Source organism: Mirounga leonina, unplaced genomic scaffold (genome assembly GCF_011800145.1).
Source record: "Mirounga leonina isolate KUSES-001 unplaced genomic scaffold, KU_Mleo_1.0 Mir_171, whole genome shotgun sequence".
Lineage (NCBI taxonomy): Eukaryota > Metazoa > Chordata > Mammalia > Carnivora > Phocidae > Mirounga > Mirounga leonina.
In genome coordinates, this window is record NW_023270436.1 from 1927916 (window position 1) to 1948735 (window position 20820).

The 20820-nt window shown below is 48.4% G+C and overlaps 1 protein-coding gene across 1 annotated transcript in view; it reads left to right on the top strand.

Annotated features, from left to right (window-relative positions):
* RIMBP2 (RIMS binding protein 2) overlaps nucleotides 1-20820 on the top strand; it is a 226319-nt gene that overhangs the window by 120663 nt on the left and 84836 nt on the right. Inside the window, exon 3 of the mRNA XM_035016812.1 lies at nucleotides 17828-17917. The gene's annotated coding sequence lies outside the window, so the exon portion shown is untranslated. The remainder of the gene's footprint in view (nucleotides 1-17827; nucleotides 17918-20820) is intronic.

The following is a 20820-nucleotide window of genomic DNA, read 5'->3' on the forward strand; positions in this document are numbered from 1 at the left end:
GTAGGGACAGAGCTAGTGCTCATTAGGGACAGTGCTAGTGCTCAGTATCCACAGTGCTTGTGCTCAGTACCCACAGTGCTAGTGCTCAGTTCCCACAGTGCTAGTGCTCAGTAGCCACAGTGCTAGTGCTCAGTTCCCACAGTGCTAGTGCTCAGTAGGGAGAGGCCCTATTCACCACCACACTGACAGCAGAGATTCACATGGGACTCAAAGGTGTACTGGACCAAGCTCGACATTGCGCCAGTCCTAGGGAGTCTGTAAGAGAAGGTTTTGCTATTAAGGACCTTGTAGTCTTGTGGGGTTTTTTGTTTTGTTTTGTTTTAATTACGAATGAAACAGTTGGAAACAATGCTAAGTAGATACAACTCAGTCCCAAGAATCCCTTCCTGCCAAACCCGCTTCTCCCAATTGTTCCTGAGACAAATGTGCCTCCAGGAGATGGAACACATGCCAGGTTTCCAATGGGCGGCTCTGTGGTCATAGCCCCGAGTCACGGCTCTGAGGTCCGGGGACCTTTGGGGGCCAGACGGTCACTCCCTCTCTGCTGCCACCAGGTAAACTGAGGACACGGTGGTGGAGCGAGCCTGGCACAGACCATAGATCAGACAGATTTTTTTAGGACAATAGTTTATGACTGAGGGAAATGCTTCTAGTGTTTTAAGTTTTAGAGCAACGAATTACAATATGATCTTAATTTTGTACAAAAATTGAGTATTAATATGTAGGTATCTGGAAAGAAAAAGAAGTGGCAGAAAATACAGCTTAATGTTAAGAATCACCAAGTGGGGGAAATACAGCTGATGTTTCTTTTCTATTATTTTTCTAGACTTCATTTTTGTTTATAATAAAATTTACCATTTTCAAAAGGAAAAGTGTTATATGTACTTTAGTGCCCTTTCTCTGGCTTACTATCTACGGGTCTTCAACGAAAAACAGGTAAGTTCTTCATTTACAAGCACGTGGAACTTTCTCTAAATCGAACAGTGACATCCCTTAGTGTATATGTCAAATTTTCTAATTTTCAGAATGGCTTCATGTACCTTGTATCATTCAGGGCCCAAGAGCATGAAGGATTTCAAACACAGGAAATGGATTTGGCAGGTGGTCACTCTGTGGGGTTAGCAGGTAGGTCCTGGCCTGCTTCTAGGGGCTGGTTCCAAGGACAGTTTGGTTCGTCAGAACCTTTGCCGTGCTCCTGTGGTCTGCGTGGTTTATCTGATGGCCCTTGGGCTGTGCTGTTGGTACACCTGCTGGGTGGAAGGACCTTCCCCCACTAGGCTGCCTGGCATCTCTTGGCCAGGTGTGCTGGGTTGAAAGGCGTCCTCCAAAAATTCACTCACAGGTCCAGCAGAACCTGTGAATGGGAACTTATTGGGAAATAGGGTCTTTGCAGATGCAGTTGGTCAAGGTGAAGTCGTACTGGAGTGGGGGTGGGCCCTGAATCCACCTGACACCTGAGTCCCTGACGTCCTTATAAGAAGAGATACAGAGACACCCAGGGGACGATGCCAAGTGAGGGCACCGACAGAGGTCCGAGCGAATCAGCTGCAAGCCAAGGATTGCCGAGAGCCACCAGGAAGAGGCAAGGAGGGCTCCTTGCACAGAACCTCTGGAGGGAGCAGGACCCTGACACACCTCGACTTGGATTTCCAGCCTCCGTTGTTTCGGCTGTTGTGCTAATGCTTTGGAGACGCAGCGCGTCCTGGTCTGCGTCCTGGGCCAAGCCACGGGCTGTGCCGCGTTCCCTTTGCTTACGCTGCCAGGCCACCCAGTGCCTCTAGGGGTCGAGCGCGGGAGACTTAACAAGGATGCTGAGGATACAGTGTTGCAAAACTAGAAGGACCAAAAGGGAGAGTTGAGGGACCCTGTACATTAGGGACAGCAAGAAGCAGCCGCTACCCAGGGACCAGAGGACAAAGGAAAGCTGGGCATCGCTGGAACCAAGGAGCATGGAGGACGGGCTGTCTCGGCATCTGGCCCCCTAGAAAATGGGGCCGCTCTACGGGGACCTCCAGGCCGGTAGCGTGGACCCCGTGCGCAGACTTTGCAGGGAGTGTTGCACCGCCGGGGAGGCTCGGGGCTGCCTGAGCTGGAGCTGCCCTGGCAGGAAAGAACCTGGAGAGTGGAAGCCCCACCTGCCGCCTCCTGCCGTCCCCCCCACCCCCCGCAGCCGGGGGTCTGGAAAATGTAGTTCCTGGTCTTCCAGCCCGAGCCCTGCAGCCCAACTCGGGGCAGAGCATCGAAGGATAAGCATGGGGGGGCAGAGACCGGAGGTAGACAAGCCGCACTTGTTTTCTCACGTCATCCAAACCCTGAGGGATGGAAAGCTGAACGCATTGGCTCCATCCTGTGTCCGAAGAAGCTGTGCACCTGTCAGCTGAGCCCTCTCTGCAGATTTGTCATGGATCAAGGTCCGAAGACCAAATTGTTGGCTTCACGGGGATGTTGTTTCGGTGGATTAATGGAGAATAATGACAATGCAGTGCATGATTTTACGTGTGTGTGTGTGTGTGTGTGTGTGTGTGTGTGAAGCATCCTTGTAAATCAGTTTTGCTCCTACTTAAAACAGAAAGGCTGTTTTCCCCTTTTGCAATTTAAAAAATCCACTTGGAAACCTGGGGTCTCATCGGATGAAATTTATCATCTCTGACATTAAAGGGCGTTCAAGCCCGATCATGTTCTGGAGCCCCCGGGAAGCTGGTGAAGGCATGCATCTCGTGCAGGCTGTGGCCTCGTGGTGCTCACCTCTGGCTGTGGGTATTAGGCTATTCTTGTCCTGCAGAGGAAATCCTTTTTGATAAGAATGGGATCATTCCTTTCGTAATTCTTTGAAACTGTGTAGTTCAGGGACTCCTCCTCATCCACCACCCTCTTTTCTCAAATTCAATTTGCCAGTTTCTTTTTCTGCAACAGGATTATGTGTGTTTTCAAAAGCAAGGGATTAAGCAGATATCCTGTGATAAAAATTCACGTCGGGCTCAAAGAGCATCTGAGAATTGAGGGAGTCAGCTGGGAGTTGAGTGGGGTGCCTTAGGAGGGAGACCTGCTCTGGGGGGCACATGCACATGCTGGGGGCCTCTGCCCCAGGTCCCAGTCTCCTCCTCCCTTGCCATCCCCTGATCCCGCAGTCCAGTGGGGCTGCCCACATCCTCCTTGGTCTCCCACACCCTTTCCCCCACTCCTCCTCATCTCGGGGTCCTTTGTTAGGTCCTACCATCCCAGCTCTTAACCCTTCACTGCTTTCCATCAACCTTTGAATAAAACCCAAACTCCTGCCAGAGCCCACACCTGGCCACCTCTCCTAGCGCGTGTTCTTCACCTTTTCTCCTGCTGTGCTCTGTTTTCAGCCTTTGCCATGCTGCCCCTCCGCCTGGCATGCCTTCCATGAGCTATCCACAGGGCTTGCTACTTCTCCTCATTAGGTCTCTGCTTAGATGTTACCTGACACCTTCTCTGACCTCGTTTTCTAGAAATTGTCGTTTCCTGCTTTGCTTCTCTACATATACCATGCTATGTAGAAAAATAAAGAAACAGTTAATATACAAATAATATATATCCAGAGTATAGTAGAATATATATGTTCTCCCAAAAGGTCTGTAATGATAGGGATTTTCATACATGACTTAGCATGGCTGTGTTCCAATAAAACTTTATTCACAAAAACAGGAGGCAGCTGGATTTGGCATGTGGGCCATAGTGTGCTGACACCTTCTGTAGAAAGCCACAGAAGATCACTGATGCGCATCCCCAGAGGGTCTGCAGAGCCTCAGGCACGTCCTGGGTTTATCACCCTCGGTCTCAGCCTGGCCAGCTCCCTGCTGCCTGCTTCCTCCCACCTCCCACCTCCCACCTCCCGTGGCCCTGTGTCCGCACAGCGGTGGCCACACCCCATCCCCATCAACAGATCTAAGAAGAGTGGGAGGGAGAAGCCTAGTCGGAGAGCCTAGCCAAGACAGCAGGTGGAGTCAGTGGCAAATACACCTTGCAGGATGCTCAGCTGCCCAGCCCCGCAGCGGATCTGCACTGCTCTGACTCACTGTATCAGGGCGAATCCGGCAACATCTATTTTGCCACTTCAGAAAGCATGCTTGCTTATTATAGCTCAGACATTCAAGAGCTACAGCGTGGAGACTGGTGTGCAGGGCGGCTCGAAGGGACGCAGCGTCCGTCAGCGCCCCGATGCAGGGGCAGGTGCAGGCTTCTGCCTGAGGCTGGGGGGCAGGGCAGGTTATAGGAGCAAGAGCACTGAGTGCATGGGTGAAGGTCTGGGCTCTAAAAAGGGCCAACTGTGTGAGTTTACTTACCTAGAGATGGGGACGGACAGTTAGGATCAAACACAAAACCATGCGTGTGTATGGTTAATTGTGACCATATGGAAATGCAGACTGGGGGCTGCCAAGTTTTCTGACTTTTTCACCAGAAAGTATGAATTGTTTTTATATAAAATTTCCTATTTTTAGGGGCACCTGGGTGGCTCAGTTGGTTAAGTGTCTGCCTGTTGGTCTCAGCCCAGGTCTTGATCTCAGAGTTGTGAGTTCAAGCCCCGTGTTGGGCTCCATGCTGGGTGTGGAGCCTACTTAAAAAAAATTTTTTTTTAAATAAAAAAATGTAGAGTTTCCTATTTTTAAATGTTGATAATTACTTAGATATCTTGGGGCCACATAAAACATTGTGGGTCAAATCCACTCACAGACCCCCATTCTGAGTTATCTCCCTCATACAACACCGTGAGAAATATGAAAAGTCTAGACTTTCTTTCACATTGAGGGATGCTACAGACATTCACTTTGCTTTTGTCAGCTTTTGGGGTGGAAAGATCCTGCACGAATGAAAACAGAAACAGCCAATTTGTTGACAATTCCATCCCGAGAGAGACAGAGAAAAAGTGAGCACGCTTTTAACTAGCAAAGCTTTCACCTTGAGTCCAGCCTGAGCAAAAGGAGCAATTTTTAAAAATGACCCCGGCTTAGTTCTAAGCACTGATGCAGCCCCTAATGACTTCTGCTTGCTAGACAGAGAGGCAATCTCATTTCCTCCTATCAGAAGAAATCAGGATGCTTGCTCCAGTCCCCGGGGCTGATGAATTTATGAGAGAGAAAGATTTTCTTTTGCAGTTTGAGATGCAGCACGTGTCCAGCCTGGGTGGAGAATTCTGCATGGAGAGATCAGAAACTTACATTTATTTTCTCTCTAATATGCGCCAGGATCTTTCACGTGGGCTAGTTATTTCAATCTTCCCAACCACCCTGCAAGGCTATGGGTCACAGTGCTCATTTCTCCAGGTGAGATTAAATAAATTGCTGACAGCACACAGCTAGCCAGCAGGAGAGCTGGGGACCCCCAAAGCTGAGTCTCAACCTGCTTTTCTAGAGCTTTGCTGACCTCGTACTTTAGACCTGATCCAACTGTCTTCTTTCCAACTCCACGCCCCATGTCGGGCACTGCCGGGGTAAAGTGGGACTCATGCAACATAAGTTCTGCTCAGAATGTCAGCGACAGAGGCAGGAAGGAATACTTCTGGGGCAAAGCTCATAAGGTAAATCATGGCCTCGTATCTGCCCAGAGAGTTTTCCACTGGACTGATCCCAGCACTTGCAGATCCACAGCCCCGTTCACACTGCGTGGAGCTACAGCTGGGACAAGAATGCCTGGCGGCACCGGTGTCCCATCTCAGGATCCCATCCAGGATACCACCCTGCACTCAGTCGTCCTGCCTGCTTGGTCCACCTGAATTTGCCAGACTTTCTCAGTGTCCCCTTGTTTATTGTAACCTTGACATTTCTGAACAGTTTTGGATAAACCTCTGATGGCCTATCCCCCACTTTGGGGTTGTCTGATGTTTTCTCATGATTAGACTGGGGTTATAGATTCTGGGGAAAAAGTACCACAGAAAAAAACATACCATGTCTCCTTGGTGAGGTTGGCCTTGCTCACTTGGTCGAGGTGCTGTCAGCCAGATTTCTCCACAACAGGTACTTGTCCTTCTCCTCCCATATTCTGGTCTTTAAAAGCAGGCCACAGAGTCCAGCCCACGTGTAAGAGGAGGGGAATTAAGCTCTATGTACCAAAATTCTATTTGATTTAAGTTAACTTGAATTGAAAATGCAACAGCCAATCTGGTGGCTACCCTGTTGTACAGGGCAGACCTAAAGCATCTTGTGAGGTAGGGCTCCGGTGCTGGGGCTAGCCTGGGGCTCCCTATGGCATAAGTCAGTAAATCCATAAATGCCCCCCAAAAAGTCCAGCCTGTCATGTAATTGGGGTGTGATGGTGAATTTTTTTTTTTTTTTGATGCTGAACTGAGACTCCCAAGCCCTTCTGGAAACTCTTCCCAGAGGATTCATAAAACCACGCAAGAGCTTGGTCTTCCTTCTTGAGCTTCTATTTTGGGAAAACTGAGCCAATCATTGTCACATATAGGGATTAAATGTGTCAGCCTATTCTGGACTCTTCTTCATTTCAGAAGCCAGTAACCACAGGATGATGTTGTTTTGACCCGAAATAATATGAAAGTGGGTGACAATGTCCCCTCACCTCCACAAGCCAGTCTGTCTTTGTGTGTCTGTCTGTCCCATTCTCCTACACACCCCTGGTTCTGTCACATAATTGCCCTGTGCCTCAGTTTCCCCATCTGCAAAATGGGGGCAAAACAGTGACCCACTGAAGGGCTTGCTGCAAGGAATCAATGAGTTCGTCTATGTGACGGTGGCTGGTTCAGGGCCTGGTGCCACGTTAGTCACAATTACTGTTGTCCTAGAGTCACTCTGCTGCCCCATTGTGACCACGGCCACTGGCCTCACCAAGACGTGCTACTGATTAATATGTTCAAGGCATTTCACTCGTACACTAAATGTAATTTTTAAAAGGATCTTTATATCACTATTATCAAATGAAAACCCATATTGCTTATTGTATATTTAATCCAATTGGAGAGATATAAAATAGAGAGGAGGCAATCTTTGAAGTTCTGTGTGAGGTGGCCTGCCCATGGCTCAGAGCCCGCAGCCCACTTTCTATTTGTAGATGAGATGAGCCAGGAGCTCAGTACCTGCTGAGACACTCTGCAGGAGGACTTCAAGGGGTTGAGGACAGGGGTAACTTTGTCAGGATATGAGTCAGTTGTTTCAAATGCCAGGTCCAGGCACCACCTAAAATTACCAGAGAAACACACTTGGTTTGGGAAAAGCTTTGCTAAGTGACTCTGGGTGGTTTTGCCAACTCGCTCCCAGCCTTTACCTGAGTCAGAGTGCACGGGAGTCACCGGCCCCGCAGATGTGGCCAGGCTTGGACACTGACGGGGCAAAGACCATCGGAGCTGCCGTCTGGACTCTAAGCTCTGCTTCCACGCTCCTGAGCCCCTAGATCGTGTTGAGAGACAGCTGTCTCTCCATATCCACAGTGGGCGTGCTTGCCGGCAGCAGAAGATTCAGACAGATTCTTGCCGGAGCAGGATGTCGTTCAGTGAGGACGAGAAGCAGGGCGTCACCTTACTCTTTTAAAAATAACCTTTGAGTTAAAGGAACTTGGGGATGCGAAGTTCAGAGAATCAAGACAAGTAGCATCTACTCTTTGATCCAGAGTCCACTCTGCCCACAGGTGGGACAGCCCCATTTCAGAGCGGGGCACTGGCCATCATGACGGAGGGGACTGGGAAGCTCAGAGTCCCCTGAGGAAGGGAGCCCACCCGAGGTCCGCTCGACGGCGAGGTGAGCATGCGTTGGTGCACAAACTGTTGAACGGAGCTGGCAAGGTGTGGCCCATGACCCCCAAACAGGTCTCAGACAGGCTTTCTTTAGTTGCCAGCATTTTAAATTGGGGAAGTCTCACCTCAAACTAGTGGTTTCTGGTTTCTCTTCAAAAATAGAAGATGTGGGTGATGCTTGCCCATGTTCACTGTTGGCTGGGCCTGGGTAACGGGGCCTTTCCTCAGAGGGCAGACACCCTTCTCTTTGCCCCAGTCCCAACCACCACCACTGACCATCAGCCCCGGGGTGCCTCACATGCCTGGGTAGCTCCTAGGCTTTGGGAGCCAGCCGGTTTGAAGTCTGCCCTGTAAGGTCATCTCTGTCAGAACCTCTGAAACCCACTGCCCCTTGACTTCTAGAAGAAGGGAGCTATGACGCTGGTGAGCTTTGCTGTCTTCGTACCTCTAAAGGGCACCACTGTGCCCCACTGGCATGGCCAACATGAGGGAGAACTATGGGTGCCACAAGTCGGTGCAGATGTGGGGATGCAGGACTCCCAACACTCCTTGCTGCCCCAAACTGCTTGGCAGTTTCTACAAAACCTAAATGCATGTATAGGCCATGGTCCAGCAGCTCCATCCCTAGACAAATACCGGCCAAGAGATATACACATCCACCAAAAGACATGTTCAAGGATGTTCTTTGCAGCACTATTTTTAAAGGCTCCAGATTGGAGTCAACCTCAGTGTTCAACAATAGCTGAAGACAAATAAACAAATTTTAGAATATTTATATATGAGATGAAGTGATGAAGTAGAGCAAGCTGCTATTTCACACTCTCGTAGATGGATCGTGGACAAAATATTGACAAAAATATCCAGACACCAAAAAGATGTCTCCATTCCATTTGTATAGAGTTAATGAAGAGCCATAATGAATTTGTGGAGCTAGAAGTCACAAGAGTGGTTACGTTTTGGGAGGGTCTTGACTGGGAGGAGACAGGAGAGAAATTCAGGGCTGCTGGAAATGGTCTATTTCTCAATCTGGGTTATGATTATGCTGATGCGAGCACTTTGTAAAAATTAGCAGAGTTGTATGCCTATGATCTGTGCACTTTTGTGTATGTATGCTCTGTTTTAATCTAAAAAGTTAGCTTAAAGATATCTGAAAACTGTAGAAAAAGAATTTGATCTGTTTTCTATGGTGTCAGATGTACCTACCACATGGCAGACAGGTGTGGATCTAAAACTGAGGACATATTTTCTAACACCCACAGGGCCCTGAGTCATAAGGAAAATTCTGTTGATACTAATGGAAGTGATCTCTCTTTGGGGAGAGAAAAGTTTGTCTTACTGAGTCAACGTCTGGGAAATATGGAGACCTCCTTAATTCGTCTGAATTTGCAACCTAACCCTGCCTCATTGGGCCAGACTGTAGAAGCACCATTCTCATTTGCTCGTATAGCTCAAGGTTGCTGTAGTCAAGAATTTGAGATTTGGTGGAGGAAGACCCCTGGCTGGAGGGAGAGCATGGAGTGCAGAAGCTCTCAAGAGGTAGCACCATGTTTGTAACAAATCATCTCTTGCAAAAGCAAAACACTTTTTTTAAAAGGCACTTAAATATTTCACGTTGCTGTGTTATTTGTAGGAGGGTCCTAGGAGGCCCATCCTTTACATTAACTAAATTATAATTGATACGTTTTCTTTCTCACATTAGCAGCCAGCAAACTCAGTACTTAAATGTTATTCAGTCCATGGGTAAAAGTCTTCTTTATGTGATTTCCTTGGCACACATTTTTCTACATAGTGTTCTCTTTTTCCTTTTTTTTTAAAATCATTATTCTTAACTGCCTTATTGCATAAATATTTTTTAAAGATTTTATTTATTTGAGATAGAGCGAGAGTGAGAGAGAGAGCACAGCAGGGGGAGTGGCAGGGAGAAGGAGAAGCAGGCTCCCTGCTGAGCAAGGAGCCCGACGTGTGGCTCAATCCCAGGACTCCAGGATCATGACCTGAGCTGAAGGCAGATGTTTAACCGATGATCCACTCAGGTGCTTTGGCATAATTATTTTTATTACAGGCATCCTTGAATCCTTTTTTTTTTTTTTTGAGAGAGAGTAGGTGGAATGCAGTTTATAAATTAATATGCATTTTATATGCTGAACAAGTATAGGGTGGAGACACATTTTATGCAGGGATTCAGTTCTGAAGGCAACAGGTTATGCTGAAATCACATATAGGAAAAATGGCCCTGAGAGTCCCCTTGGCAGGAGCCCTATTGGAGATGGACCTAGCAAGTGCTGGCCTTTCCCACTAGCATTGGAGAAGACTGCTGTTTATTGGTTGAGGACCAGATGTGGTGGTTTGCCTTTGGGGACCAGTGGTCCCAAGGAGCACTCAAGGAAGAAGCTCGTGGACACATGGATGGGGTCATGTTTGCCTCACTTCAGGCTCTGTCCCGGAGGCATGGGTGGCACTCTTTGTAACATAAAACTCACCATTTTGCAGTGAACAATTCAGTGGTGTTTAGCCCATTTATGATGTGGTACAATCACTACTTCTATCTCGTTCCAAACCCTCTCATCACCCCAAAGCAGACCCCATGCCCATTAACAGCCACTGTTTACCCTCTCCTTGCCCAGCCCCTGGCCACCATCAGGGTGCTTTTTCTGTCTGATTTACCTGCTTTTGACATTTCATATCAAATATATACAATATGGGACATTTTATGACTGGCTTCTTTCACTCAGCGTGTCTTTGAGGCTCATTCATGTTGTAGCAGGTGTCTCTGCTTCATTCTTTTTTATGGCTGAATGGTATACCATTGAGTGTCGAGACCTCATTTTGTTTATCTGTTCATCAGACGATGGACATCTGGGTAGTTCCCACCTTTCGTCTATTGAGAATAGTGCTGCTCTGAACATTCACATATGAGTATTTGTTTGAACACCCATTTTCAATTCTTTGAGGTGTATACCAGGAGTGGGATTACTATGGTAATTCTGTTCCACTTTTCTGAGGAATCATCGAACTGTTTTCCACAACAAGTGTACCATTTCACATCCGCACCAGCAGTGTAGGAGAGTCTCAGCTTTTCTGCATCCTGGGAAAGGTGGCATGTTAACTGTTCACCCTTCCTCTCCCCTTACTCCCCAACCTTGAGAATCCTGTGAAAGAATTCCCATAGGTTCAACTCCATTGTTTTTGGTAGAGAAGACCTGTCTTTGGGGCAGCCTGTGTTCTGATGGGGGTGACCATTGGGAACCAAGCAAATTTTTGGCTGTGCTTATTTTCCATTAGTAGGACAGAGCATAGGTTCCAAGTACATGTAAGTTAATGAAATACATTTATGGAGAGGAGCTTTATTTAAAATTCACACGTTTCTCTGGTTCATGAGCTTGCATTAGAACCTGCTTAACATGTTATATTTTTCCACTTGAGCTTGTCTCTAACCTGTGTTAGAAAAATAGCTTTTAAATAGCACAGTGCTTCTCTGTAATTGCAGTATTGGCATATGTAGTATGCCTGAATGTCACACAGGTCTGGAAGAGCATGTGTCTGTCATAGTTAAAGCAAGTGCACGTTTATAGATTTTCCTGAGTATAGAAAGGGACTTAGAGGCTTGTCTCTCCCCTCCCTGGACCTGAGCATGACAGGAAACCAGATATAGTTGTTTCAGTAACAGTCTGTTTATTGGCATAACAATCTCTCACATTCAAATGGCCCTTCCCAGTTTAAAAAGTGCATGTCTATGCATTCTTTCATTTAAATTGACACTCAGTAAATGCTAGAATTAGGCTTCAAGCCCAGGTCCTCCAGGTCCCAATGAGTTCTCCATATCACGTGATGATTTAGCCAATAGTCCTAGCCTTGAGCTTAAGGGGCAGGAGTTGGGTCAGGACCACGGACAGCGTCCTGGAGAGCCCCTTGGACAGCACACCAGACAGCACCATGGACAGCACCCCAGACCCAGGCAAAGGGTTCCTCCTTCCATTCTTCTTTTTCCTTTGTTTCAAACGCTGTCACCCCAACCACCCCCTTACACATGCACCCGCGCGTGTACACACACACACACACACACACACACATGAAACACACACACAATCCCTTCTCCTTTCAAACCTCCATTCTCCTGGCTGTGCCTCTAGGCGAGAACCACTCATAAAGCCTTTTCAGAAAGAAAAACATTATCAAGCACATCCCAGTGTTGACTTAAATTATTTTTATTATTCGTTATTATAATTGATAGTCATTACAACCTGATTTTACTAGACTTGAATATTATAACTACATAGTCTATATTATACTCAAACTTATTATGATTATGTATTTATAATTCATAACATAATTACATGTGCCCAGTGATAAAATTGGTTTATAAAATTTTTACAGCTTTCCTAAACCATAAAACCAAAATGAATGAACATATTTGAGAGAAGCAAATATGTGAGGCCAATAAAGTCCAAATTCAAACTTGCTGTAATTTAATATGTCGGATATTATTTTGCTTAAATTTTCCTTTATAGTGAAGATAGCTCCATTTGACAGTTGGCTGAATGTTGATTCACTATTTCTCCCACTGACCTTTCAACCTCCTGCAAAATCTTTGATTCTTTTTTCCCCCAAAGATTTGTTTATTTGAGAGAGAGAGCGAGCGAGCAGGGGAAGCAGCAGGCAGAGGGAGAGAAAGAAGCAGACTCCCTACTGAAGACAAAGCATGACACGGGGCTCAATACCACAACCCTGAGATCATGACCTGAGCCAAAGGCAGATGCTTAACTGACTGAGCCACCCAGGCAGCCCTAAAGTCTCTGATTTAAGCACATATGAAGTCATTTGCCTTCATCTACGTGACCTTCACTGACTTTTCTTTATCTCAGGGTGGTCAGGTCGGCAATTTTGTCTCCCACCCTGACAGGCTGTGTTTCTTCTATCATAGCACACGTGATCCTGCACCAGTGTCCCCAACGGCCACACCCATAAGGAGGGGCTGTCTCTCACTTGCTCTTTCCGGGGCATCCAGGGAGCCCCGTGCCTGACACACACACACTGGAGGATGTTATTGAAGTGAAGAGAACTGACAAGTCAGAAGGAGTGCTTTCTGTTTCTCACCTCATGGTTTCCCTCCAGGGAAAGTGGCCATCTTACCATTGAAATGTGGATTTTATTACAGTTCATGGTGCAGTGAGGTGGGGTTTCTGAAGACCTGGGTACCCCCTCGCCTAGCCCTGGAGCTGCTCTCGGGAACTTTGGGGGAAACTCCGGCTGTATTTCTACGTTTTAGGCAGGGGCTGTGTCTTAGTTTGGGAAGCTGTAACAAAATTCCACAGACTAGGCAGCAGAAGCTTTATTTTCTCACGGTCCGGGGGCCGGAATTCAAGGTGCTGCTGTCTGGTGAGGGCTCTGCTCCTGGTTTGTGGGTGGCCCCCTTCGAGCTGTGTCCTCACGTGGCCTTTCCTCGGTGCACATGCAGAGAGCTCTCTCCTGCCTCTTCTTCTCATAAGGACACAGGTTCTACTGGATTAAAGCCCCACCCTGTGACCTCATTTAATTACTTCCCTAAAGGCTCCGTCTCCAAATATAGTCATAATGGGAGATTAGGGCTTTAACATATGAATCTGGGGGGACACAGTTCAGTCCATAGCAGGTAGCCAAGGCAACAGAGGGGATAGGCACAAGTCGGCAAACTTACCTTTGGTGACCCTATATCTTCTCCTTTCTCTCCTTGCACACAGGGAATTCACCCCCACCCCATCCTGCCTGCACCCAGCAACCCCCCAACTTCACCCTACCAATCCTTTATTCTAATCAGGTCTGACTTGTTTTACAAAGTGCCCAATTTTTAAGCTAACTCAACCTGTAGACATATCTATTATGGGGAGGAGAACACAGTGTATGTTTTTATCTGAATTAAAAGCCAACATTTAAAAACAGGGATGTTTCAGATAGAAACCCAGACCTCCAGCTCCTAAAAACCTGGAATAGCTGGGTTCCCTTTCATACTAGGCCTCAACAGGTTGAAGCCAGGTTGCAGTTGACCTCTTTAGATGGGGCATGAGCATTTCCAATCACTGTATTTCTTATCACTCTAGAATGTTCTTCTTTTTGTCCAGTCTACCCCTTTATATTGCCTGCTCATTCCCTGGGGTGTTTGAATTTGTAACTCTTGCCTGGGTCCTTCTCTTTTTCCCTTATCCTTATCAGAATTCTTTCCCCCCATATTTTGGCTAAAGAGGAGATAAAAAGTCAAATAAGGCTATTCCAGGTTAATGCATTAGTGAATATTAATGGATCAAAAAACTCCGTAACTAGTGCTTTCTGCAATCGCCCTTTGAGGGAGGTTCTAGGAGTACAGAGTCCTCAGATCAGATCCCACAACTCTGGTCGGCCCCTGGAGCTGGTCCTAACTTCTGTGTGTTCCTCTAGGAAGTGGAGAGAAGGCCTGAGCTCCTTCCCTTGTGTGCTTGAAGACAGTCAGATTCAACAAACTATCTGTGCATCTTGATTCTTACAGGGCAGGCCCTGTCTCACCACGCATCCACTGTTCGGTAAATCCGAAACCCTCTGACTCTGTTTGGCTTTACACTTAAAGGGTTTAAGACTCAAAGTGTTCCCATGGCGATGCTCAAGCCCTCCCAAGGAAAGCAAATCTGAAATTCCTGCAGAAGCGAGGCTGGTTGTGCTCTCTTCATGCCGCTATTTCAGGTCAGGAGCGCTGAGCTAGAGGGTGATTTCATGCAGCGGTGTTTGGAAAGTTCTTCATTATCTCAGTCCTGGTGATGCGTGAGTCACCAGCTCCTCGACTTCAGGCCGTGGGTGTGTGTCGTCAAACTCAGCTCCTGGCTCTCCGATGTGGTCCAGAGTCACCAGTGTCACACCTGCACAACGGGGGATGACACCGGGGGCACGGCTTACACCGTGGCATAGAATGGTGTGTGTGCACCTGGCATCGTGGCGCCGGCATGGCTGCTCGCTTGCCCCGGGCTGTGCTACTCAGACATGAGTGTCAGGTTATATTAAACCTACTCTGTCCTCCTCCTCCTCCTCCCTCTCCCGAGAATTGTCATAGCTGGTGCCAGCCGCGCCTGTTGGGAGGCTCATTTTGTCGTGTTGCGACCACAAGCCCACATCTTTTGGGGGCCTGCTGGTCTCAAGCATGCGACCAATACACAAGGTGATCTGTGCTTTGCTCGGTGGTATTTCTTTGGTGGTGCTGATTAATTCAGAAAGGAGCCCTCTAATTGGAGCGGGGACACCATCCCTGGGTGGGCAGCTCTGGTCCTGCACAGTGTCACTGATGAGAGCTTCCAGGGTAAGTCTTCCCACTTTTCAGCATCTTAATCGGATCAGAAGCATGAACAGCAGACATTTTCTGAATCTTCCCCTACGTACTGCAAATACATGCATGTCAGAGCAACATCGTGCCCTTGTTACGACAAGGGGCACAGTCTGCAGTAACTGTAGTACGTGGGACAAGACCCCCCCACCGCAACCAGCCCCATAGCTCCCCGCCCCCAGCCACCTCTAGGCTTTCTCGAGGGTAAACAGCAAGTGTGGGTAAAGTGAGGTACCCATAATGTGGAGAATAAATCCCAGGTTCTGCAGTCTTTGGGCCTTTGCTGGGTGCCTTTGTCAGTGAATGGGCTTCTTTCGACATCATTGCGTGAAGTGCTTTGGCACCCTGCTCAGGTATTTTGTGATGATTTCACCGTAGGGTGGAGGATTGTTTGGGGATGATTTTGTTTTCAGCAGCTCCTTCTGTGGTTGGCTTCTTGCGGGGTGGTGGGGTAGTGGGGGCGTCCAGTGTAGTAAGTGGTACCCGAAGTGCCAATTCATGCTTGGACCGATTTGGAGAAATGGCATCCGCAAGAGAGGGTGGCGATTCTTTCCCTTTGCACGGTGACACCGTGGCTCAGTGCTTCCTGGACAGGATTTAGGTCCTGAGCCTTTTTCTTGGGAAGATTGATTTCATCAGGTTAAGCAGCTGACCTTGAGTCACTAAGAAGGAACATAAACAGAACAAGTGGATGTAACATTTCTATAGCCCCCAGAAAATTAGGTGAAAGAGGCAGCACTGTTCCCCTTCCTGATGTTCCTTTCCTGCAGTCCACTCTTCTAGGTGAGGTGCAAAGAGAGGCGATGTCCTTTGGAAGATGGGAAGATGTAGGCAGATGTGGTGGTGCCTGCCATAGGGAAGGGCCACCTGTTTGAGCCATGACCGTGTGCTCGGTGTTGTGTGAGAATTACCGCGCTGCATCTCTACACCATCTGATCGGGTAGTAGGCACTTTTACATCCTTAGACCTCAGAGAGTGTGGAGGTGTCGGACAGCCTGCTCGACCACGCAGCTTGCAGGGAGAAGGGCTAGAATTTGTAGTTAAGCAGTTTGACCTCAGAATCAGTACTCCAACCCCTATAACACCCAAGTGTCTCCCATAAGCCTCTGAGGTATGGCTGTCTTCGTCGACTGCCGGGCACCAGAAGTCTCCAAGGTCAGAACTCTGGTGTTTGGATGAGTACACCCATCCCCTGTAGATCACCAGCGTTATGGGGGAATATCTCCTGAGGAGGCAACGTGATTCCCATAGGTCAAGGAATCACCACTAGTACGGTGTGTGGGTAAGGTGTGTGGAGGTTGCTTCCTTGTGTTTGATCCAAAGAGCGGAGGAGCTCCTGATTATGGTGGTGGAGAGGAAGGGACGTTGACCGAAATATGGGACCTGGGAATAGTGAGGAGGAGCCTCTTTCCTGGGGGAAGTGTCTGAAACCACAGGACTCTCTGCCCCTTTACTGTTGGGAGGGTGAATGAGCATAAAACTAGAGCACTCAAAGTGTGATAGAGGAGTCGCCAGATCAGTTCAAGATGTGGGTGGATATCAGCTCCCCAAGGGAGCGACCGGAGGACAAAGATGAAGGACCAGGCAAACAGGGAAATTGCAGACTTGACTGTTGGAGGCTGAGTCGCCAGTCGCCTCCCACTGTGGCCGTTCATTGTCTCTATCGCCTCTTTCTTGTCCTCCCTTCTTTCCCCTTTGTGAGACCCCTCAACGCACTTATTGAAGTCATTTTCAGATTGCTTTATTATTTTTATTTCCTCTGGAGTAAATGCATCCTGATTATTGATTTTGTTGAATCTGTCTAGTACTGTGAGGTTTTTTTTTTTTTTTTTTTTTACTGTGTTTTGGAATTTCTATTTTCAGACTTTTCTTTAACAGGGAATTTTACCCCCAATTTCTCTCTCTTTCTGTGCTCAGCCCCACCCCTGTCTGACCTCTTTGTAGTTACTACACCACACTCTGAATGCCCCCAGTCTTGGATTAGGTTTTGTTACTGGTAGCTCACAGTTCCCATACTCGGTGATACTAGGGCATAACACAGCGCAGATACTGAGCCAGTGGGCAGCTCCTTCACTTCCCCAGGTGCATTACCTCACATAAGCTAGAATTCTGGGCAGACATACGTTACTTTCAGCTTTCTTTGGTGGCCAGGGGCTGGACCAGCCTCGGGTCAGGCGCTGAGCTCTGCTCAGGTCTCTTGCCTCATGCAGGAACTTTGAATCCCACATATTCTGAAAATCCAAACCACACCAAATCAAACCTGGACTCCCAATTCTGTGCCTGTCTGGGCAGAGAATCTGGCAGGTCCCAGAGTTCTGCTCATCCCCAGTGCTCCAGCCACTCATAGTCCTCAGAGATTTTTACCTCATTTTTGAGCAGGACAACCCTTTAAAATTTTCTCGAGCACACTTATTCTGGCAATGTGTTTGGAGTAGTGCTTGTGAGGAAAGGGTCAGGTCAAAGCTTGACTTAACAAGATTGCCTTGTTAGGATGCAGACGTCGTGCAGGTAAGCACGCCACATGTTGGGGGTGAATTATCTGCTGGGAACCTCACAATGTGCTTAATACATATTATTTTATTATATTCTTATAACATCAATGTGGAGCACTGTTACTCCCATTTTATAGAGTAGGACACTCATGGCTCAGAAAGAAGAAAGAAGCTGGTCCCACCTCACATGGAGTATGGATTGCAGAATCATCCCCAACCTCCTACCTACCTCCAAAATCAGAACCCTTAGCCACCATGCCCTGCACGTCCCTGAAGTTGGGGGTCATCTCACGAAAACTTTTCCTTCCGTCCTAGGAAAATGAACTGAAGGATGCCGCCCACGGGGAGCACCGCCTGATACTGCATGATGCCGGCCTTCCTGCAAGGGCCTGGCAGCCTGACGAGGTAACCGGAGGCGGGGTGGCAGGGAGGGGCCTCAGGGATGGGGGGCAGGGGCAGAGGGCACCACACAATGCCACCCAATGCGTGGGTGGCCAGTTCCCGGGCCACACCTCTTCTGTTCCTTCATACGACGCCCTCACAAAGCACTCAGTGCTGTCTTGTTCAGTGTCCACTGGTGATCTTCACCTAGAAGTCTGTTGGGATCGTGTCCTTAACAACAAGGCCAGAGCGAACACTTTGGTGTCCCCCAAACCCACCCATACCAGTCCTCCCTCAGCTTTTATCAGCCTGGTCCATGGCACTGCTATCCACCCAACTGCCCAGGGCAAGGTGCTAGGAGCCATCTGGATTCTTCTCTGACCTCACACCTGCATCTGGCTCGTCAACCAACAAGCGGCATCAGACCTTCCCTCCCCATTGTCTCCATCTCTGTTATAGCCTCCAGGCTACAACCCCAAGGCTGAAAACATCCCCTAATTGGCCCGCCTCCCTGGAGTGCTCTAGCTATACGGCCGGCTGACCATGCTCCTCAGAGCAGCCTTCCAATGCCTCCTGTAAATGGAAATGGCACGCCTCTCCATGGCACCATCTTGGTCAACCTGACCTGCCCCTCCGCCTTCGACTCATGAAGCTCTGGCCACCCTGACCCTTTTGTTCCTCAGTCCACCAAGCTTGTCTCAGCACTCAGTAATTTTCTCTGCTTAAAATCCTACCCTGTCATCTTCAAAGACCTGCCAGCTTCTTGGCATGCATTCCGAAGAGTTACTTTGTCAGCAAGACGGTCCATTGCTGCACACTCTGTGCCCATCCATCCCTCACTCCTCCTTTGGTCTTTGCGACCTCACTGGTTTTGTTTTCTTGTATCTCTTATCACGTAGTCCAGGGAGCAGAAGCCTTTGCTGTCATATTCATCAGTGTCTCCCCAGCGCCCGTAAGAGCCTGCATAGTAGGTGCTCAGAGATTATCGGCTGATGATTGACTGGTAGTTTGCAGTTGCTAATTTCATAGCCACACTAATGCACATTTCAAAGAATAACTGGGTTCTAACAATTCATAAAAACAATGGAACTTTCTTGATTTGACACTTATTTTTCTGCCTTCCAGTTGGCCAATTTCTTTAAAAAGACGTGCTTTTCAGAAAATAACAAGTGTTAGCAAGGCTGTGGAGAAATTGGAACCCTCGTGCACTGTTGATAGGAATGGAAATTGTACAGCTGCCGTGCGAAACAGGATGACGGCTCCTTAAACAATTAAAAATAGAGCGACCGTATGATCCAGTAATTCTGCTTCTGGGTATATTTCTAAAAGAATGGAAAGCAGGGTCTTGAAGAGATATTTGCATACTGGTGTTCCAAGCCGCACCTTCACACTGGCCAAAATGTGGATGCAGCCCAAGCGTCCGTCAGCGGCTAAATGGAGAAAAAAATGTGGTCTGTATTTACAATGAAATACTATCCAGCCTTAAAAAGAAGGACCTTCTGACACCTGCTACCACGTGGATGAACCTTGAGGACACTATGCTCAGTGCCATAAGCCAGTCCCAAAAGACAGATACTGTGTGATTCCACTCAGGTCCCTAGAGATTCAGGGACCTAGAGCCTCAGAGACAGGAGAATGGTGGGAGCCACAGGCTGGGAACGGAGGGTTAGTGTTTAATGGGGACAGAGTCTCAGCTTGGGGAGGACGAAAAGAATTCTGGAGATGGATGGAGGCGATGGTTGCACAACAGTGTGAATGTTTTTCGTGCCACCAAGCTGTACTTTTTAAAATGATTTAGTGGGTTCAATTTTATGTGATGTGTATTTACACTATTTCCTAAAGAGCTGCTGTGATCAGTGCATCTCAGCCCTCCATGGAGTGCCTTTCCCCCTAGCCCAGCAGCCCCCACTCTCTCGTGTTCTTTCTTTCCAGATCTGCTCTCGGAAAGGGCTCTGATAAAGTTGGTCTCACTGAGGCATGAATGCATCATGAGGCTTAGTGACTCTCTCTGCCTGGGACTATTTTTATTTAAACAGGAGCAGAAATGTAAAGTCATGGTGGTGTTTCAGACAGCACATGCAGGCTGAGAATAGGGCTGGGGGAGCTGGGCTGTAGGGCCCGTTGAACCTGGGACCGTTTTCTCTCTTCTTCTCACCCCATGTGCACTTCTGTCTGCTCCCAAGTGGGGTTTCTGTGCCTGGAGTGGTGATCGCAGATTTGTGAGGGCACAGAGATGGAGCAGAAGCAGGGGCGATGGTCCTGCCTGGGGGCGTCCAGCCTGGCCGGTGCTGGTCAGCTCTTGGGCATGATCGTGCAGGTGAGGTCTCCTTTCCCGGACCTGCTGCATGGCTGTGCCGATGGGCAACACTGCTCCCGTAGGATCCTCACAAAACCCAACGTGTTTTCACTTAAGGTTTGAAACTTCTCCCTATGCTGCCTCTCCGCTTTGGCCTTTTAAACAAGGCTGTGAGGCACAGACATGAGCTTGTATTCCTTTCAGCTTTGCAGAGGGTGAGGGCGCCCAGTGATTCACCAGCACAGACAGGAATAGCAGAGTTTTGAGAGAGAAGGCAGGGAGACTGGCAGAGCCATGCAGCTCTGCCCTGCCCCTCTGAGTGCTCTACAGGCTCAGTGTTTCTTCCCTGTGCCTGGCCTGGCTACTGAGAGAGAGATGGGTACAGGGATGGGATGGGATGGGGGTAGGATCAGGTGGGGATGGGGATGGAGATGGAGATTGGGATAGGGATGGAGATGGGGATGGAGATGGGGATGGAGATGGAGATGGGGATGGAGATGGAGATGGAGATGGGGATGGAGATGGAGACAGGTACAGGGATGGGATGGGTTGGGGGTGGGATCAGGTGGGGATGGAGATGGAGGTGGGGATGGGGATGGAGACAGGTACAGGGATGGGATGGGATGGGGGT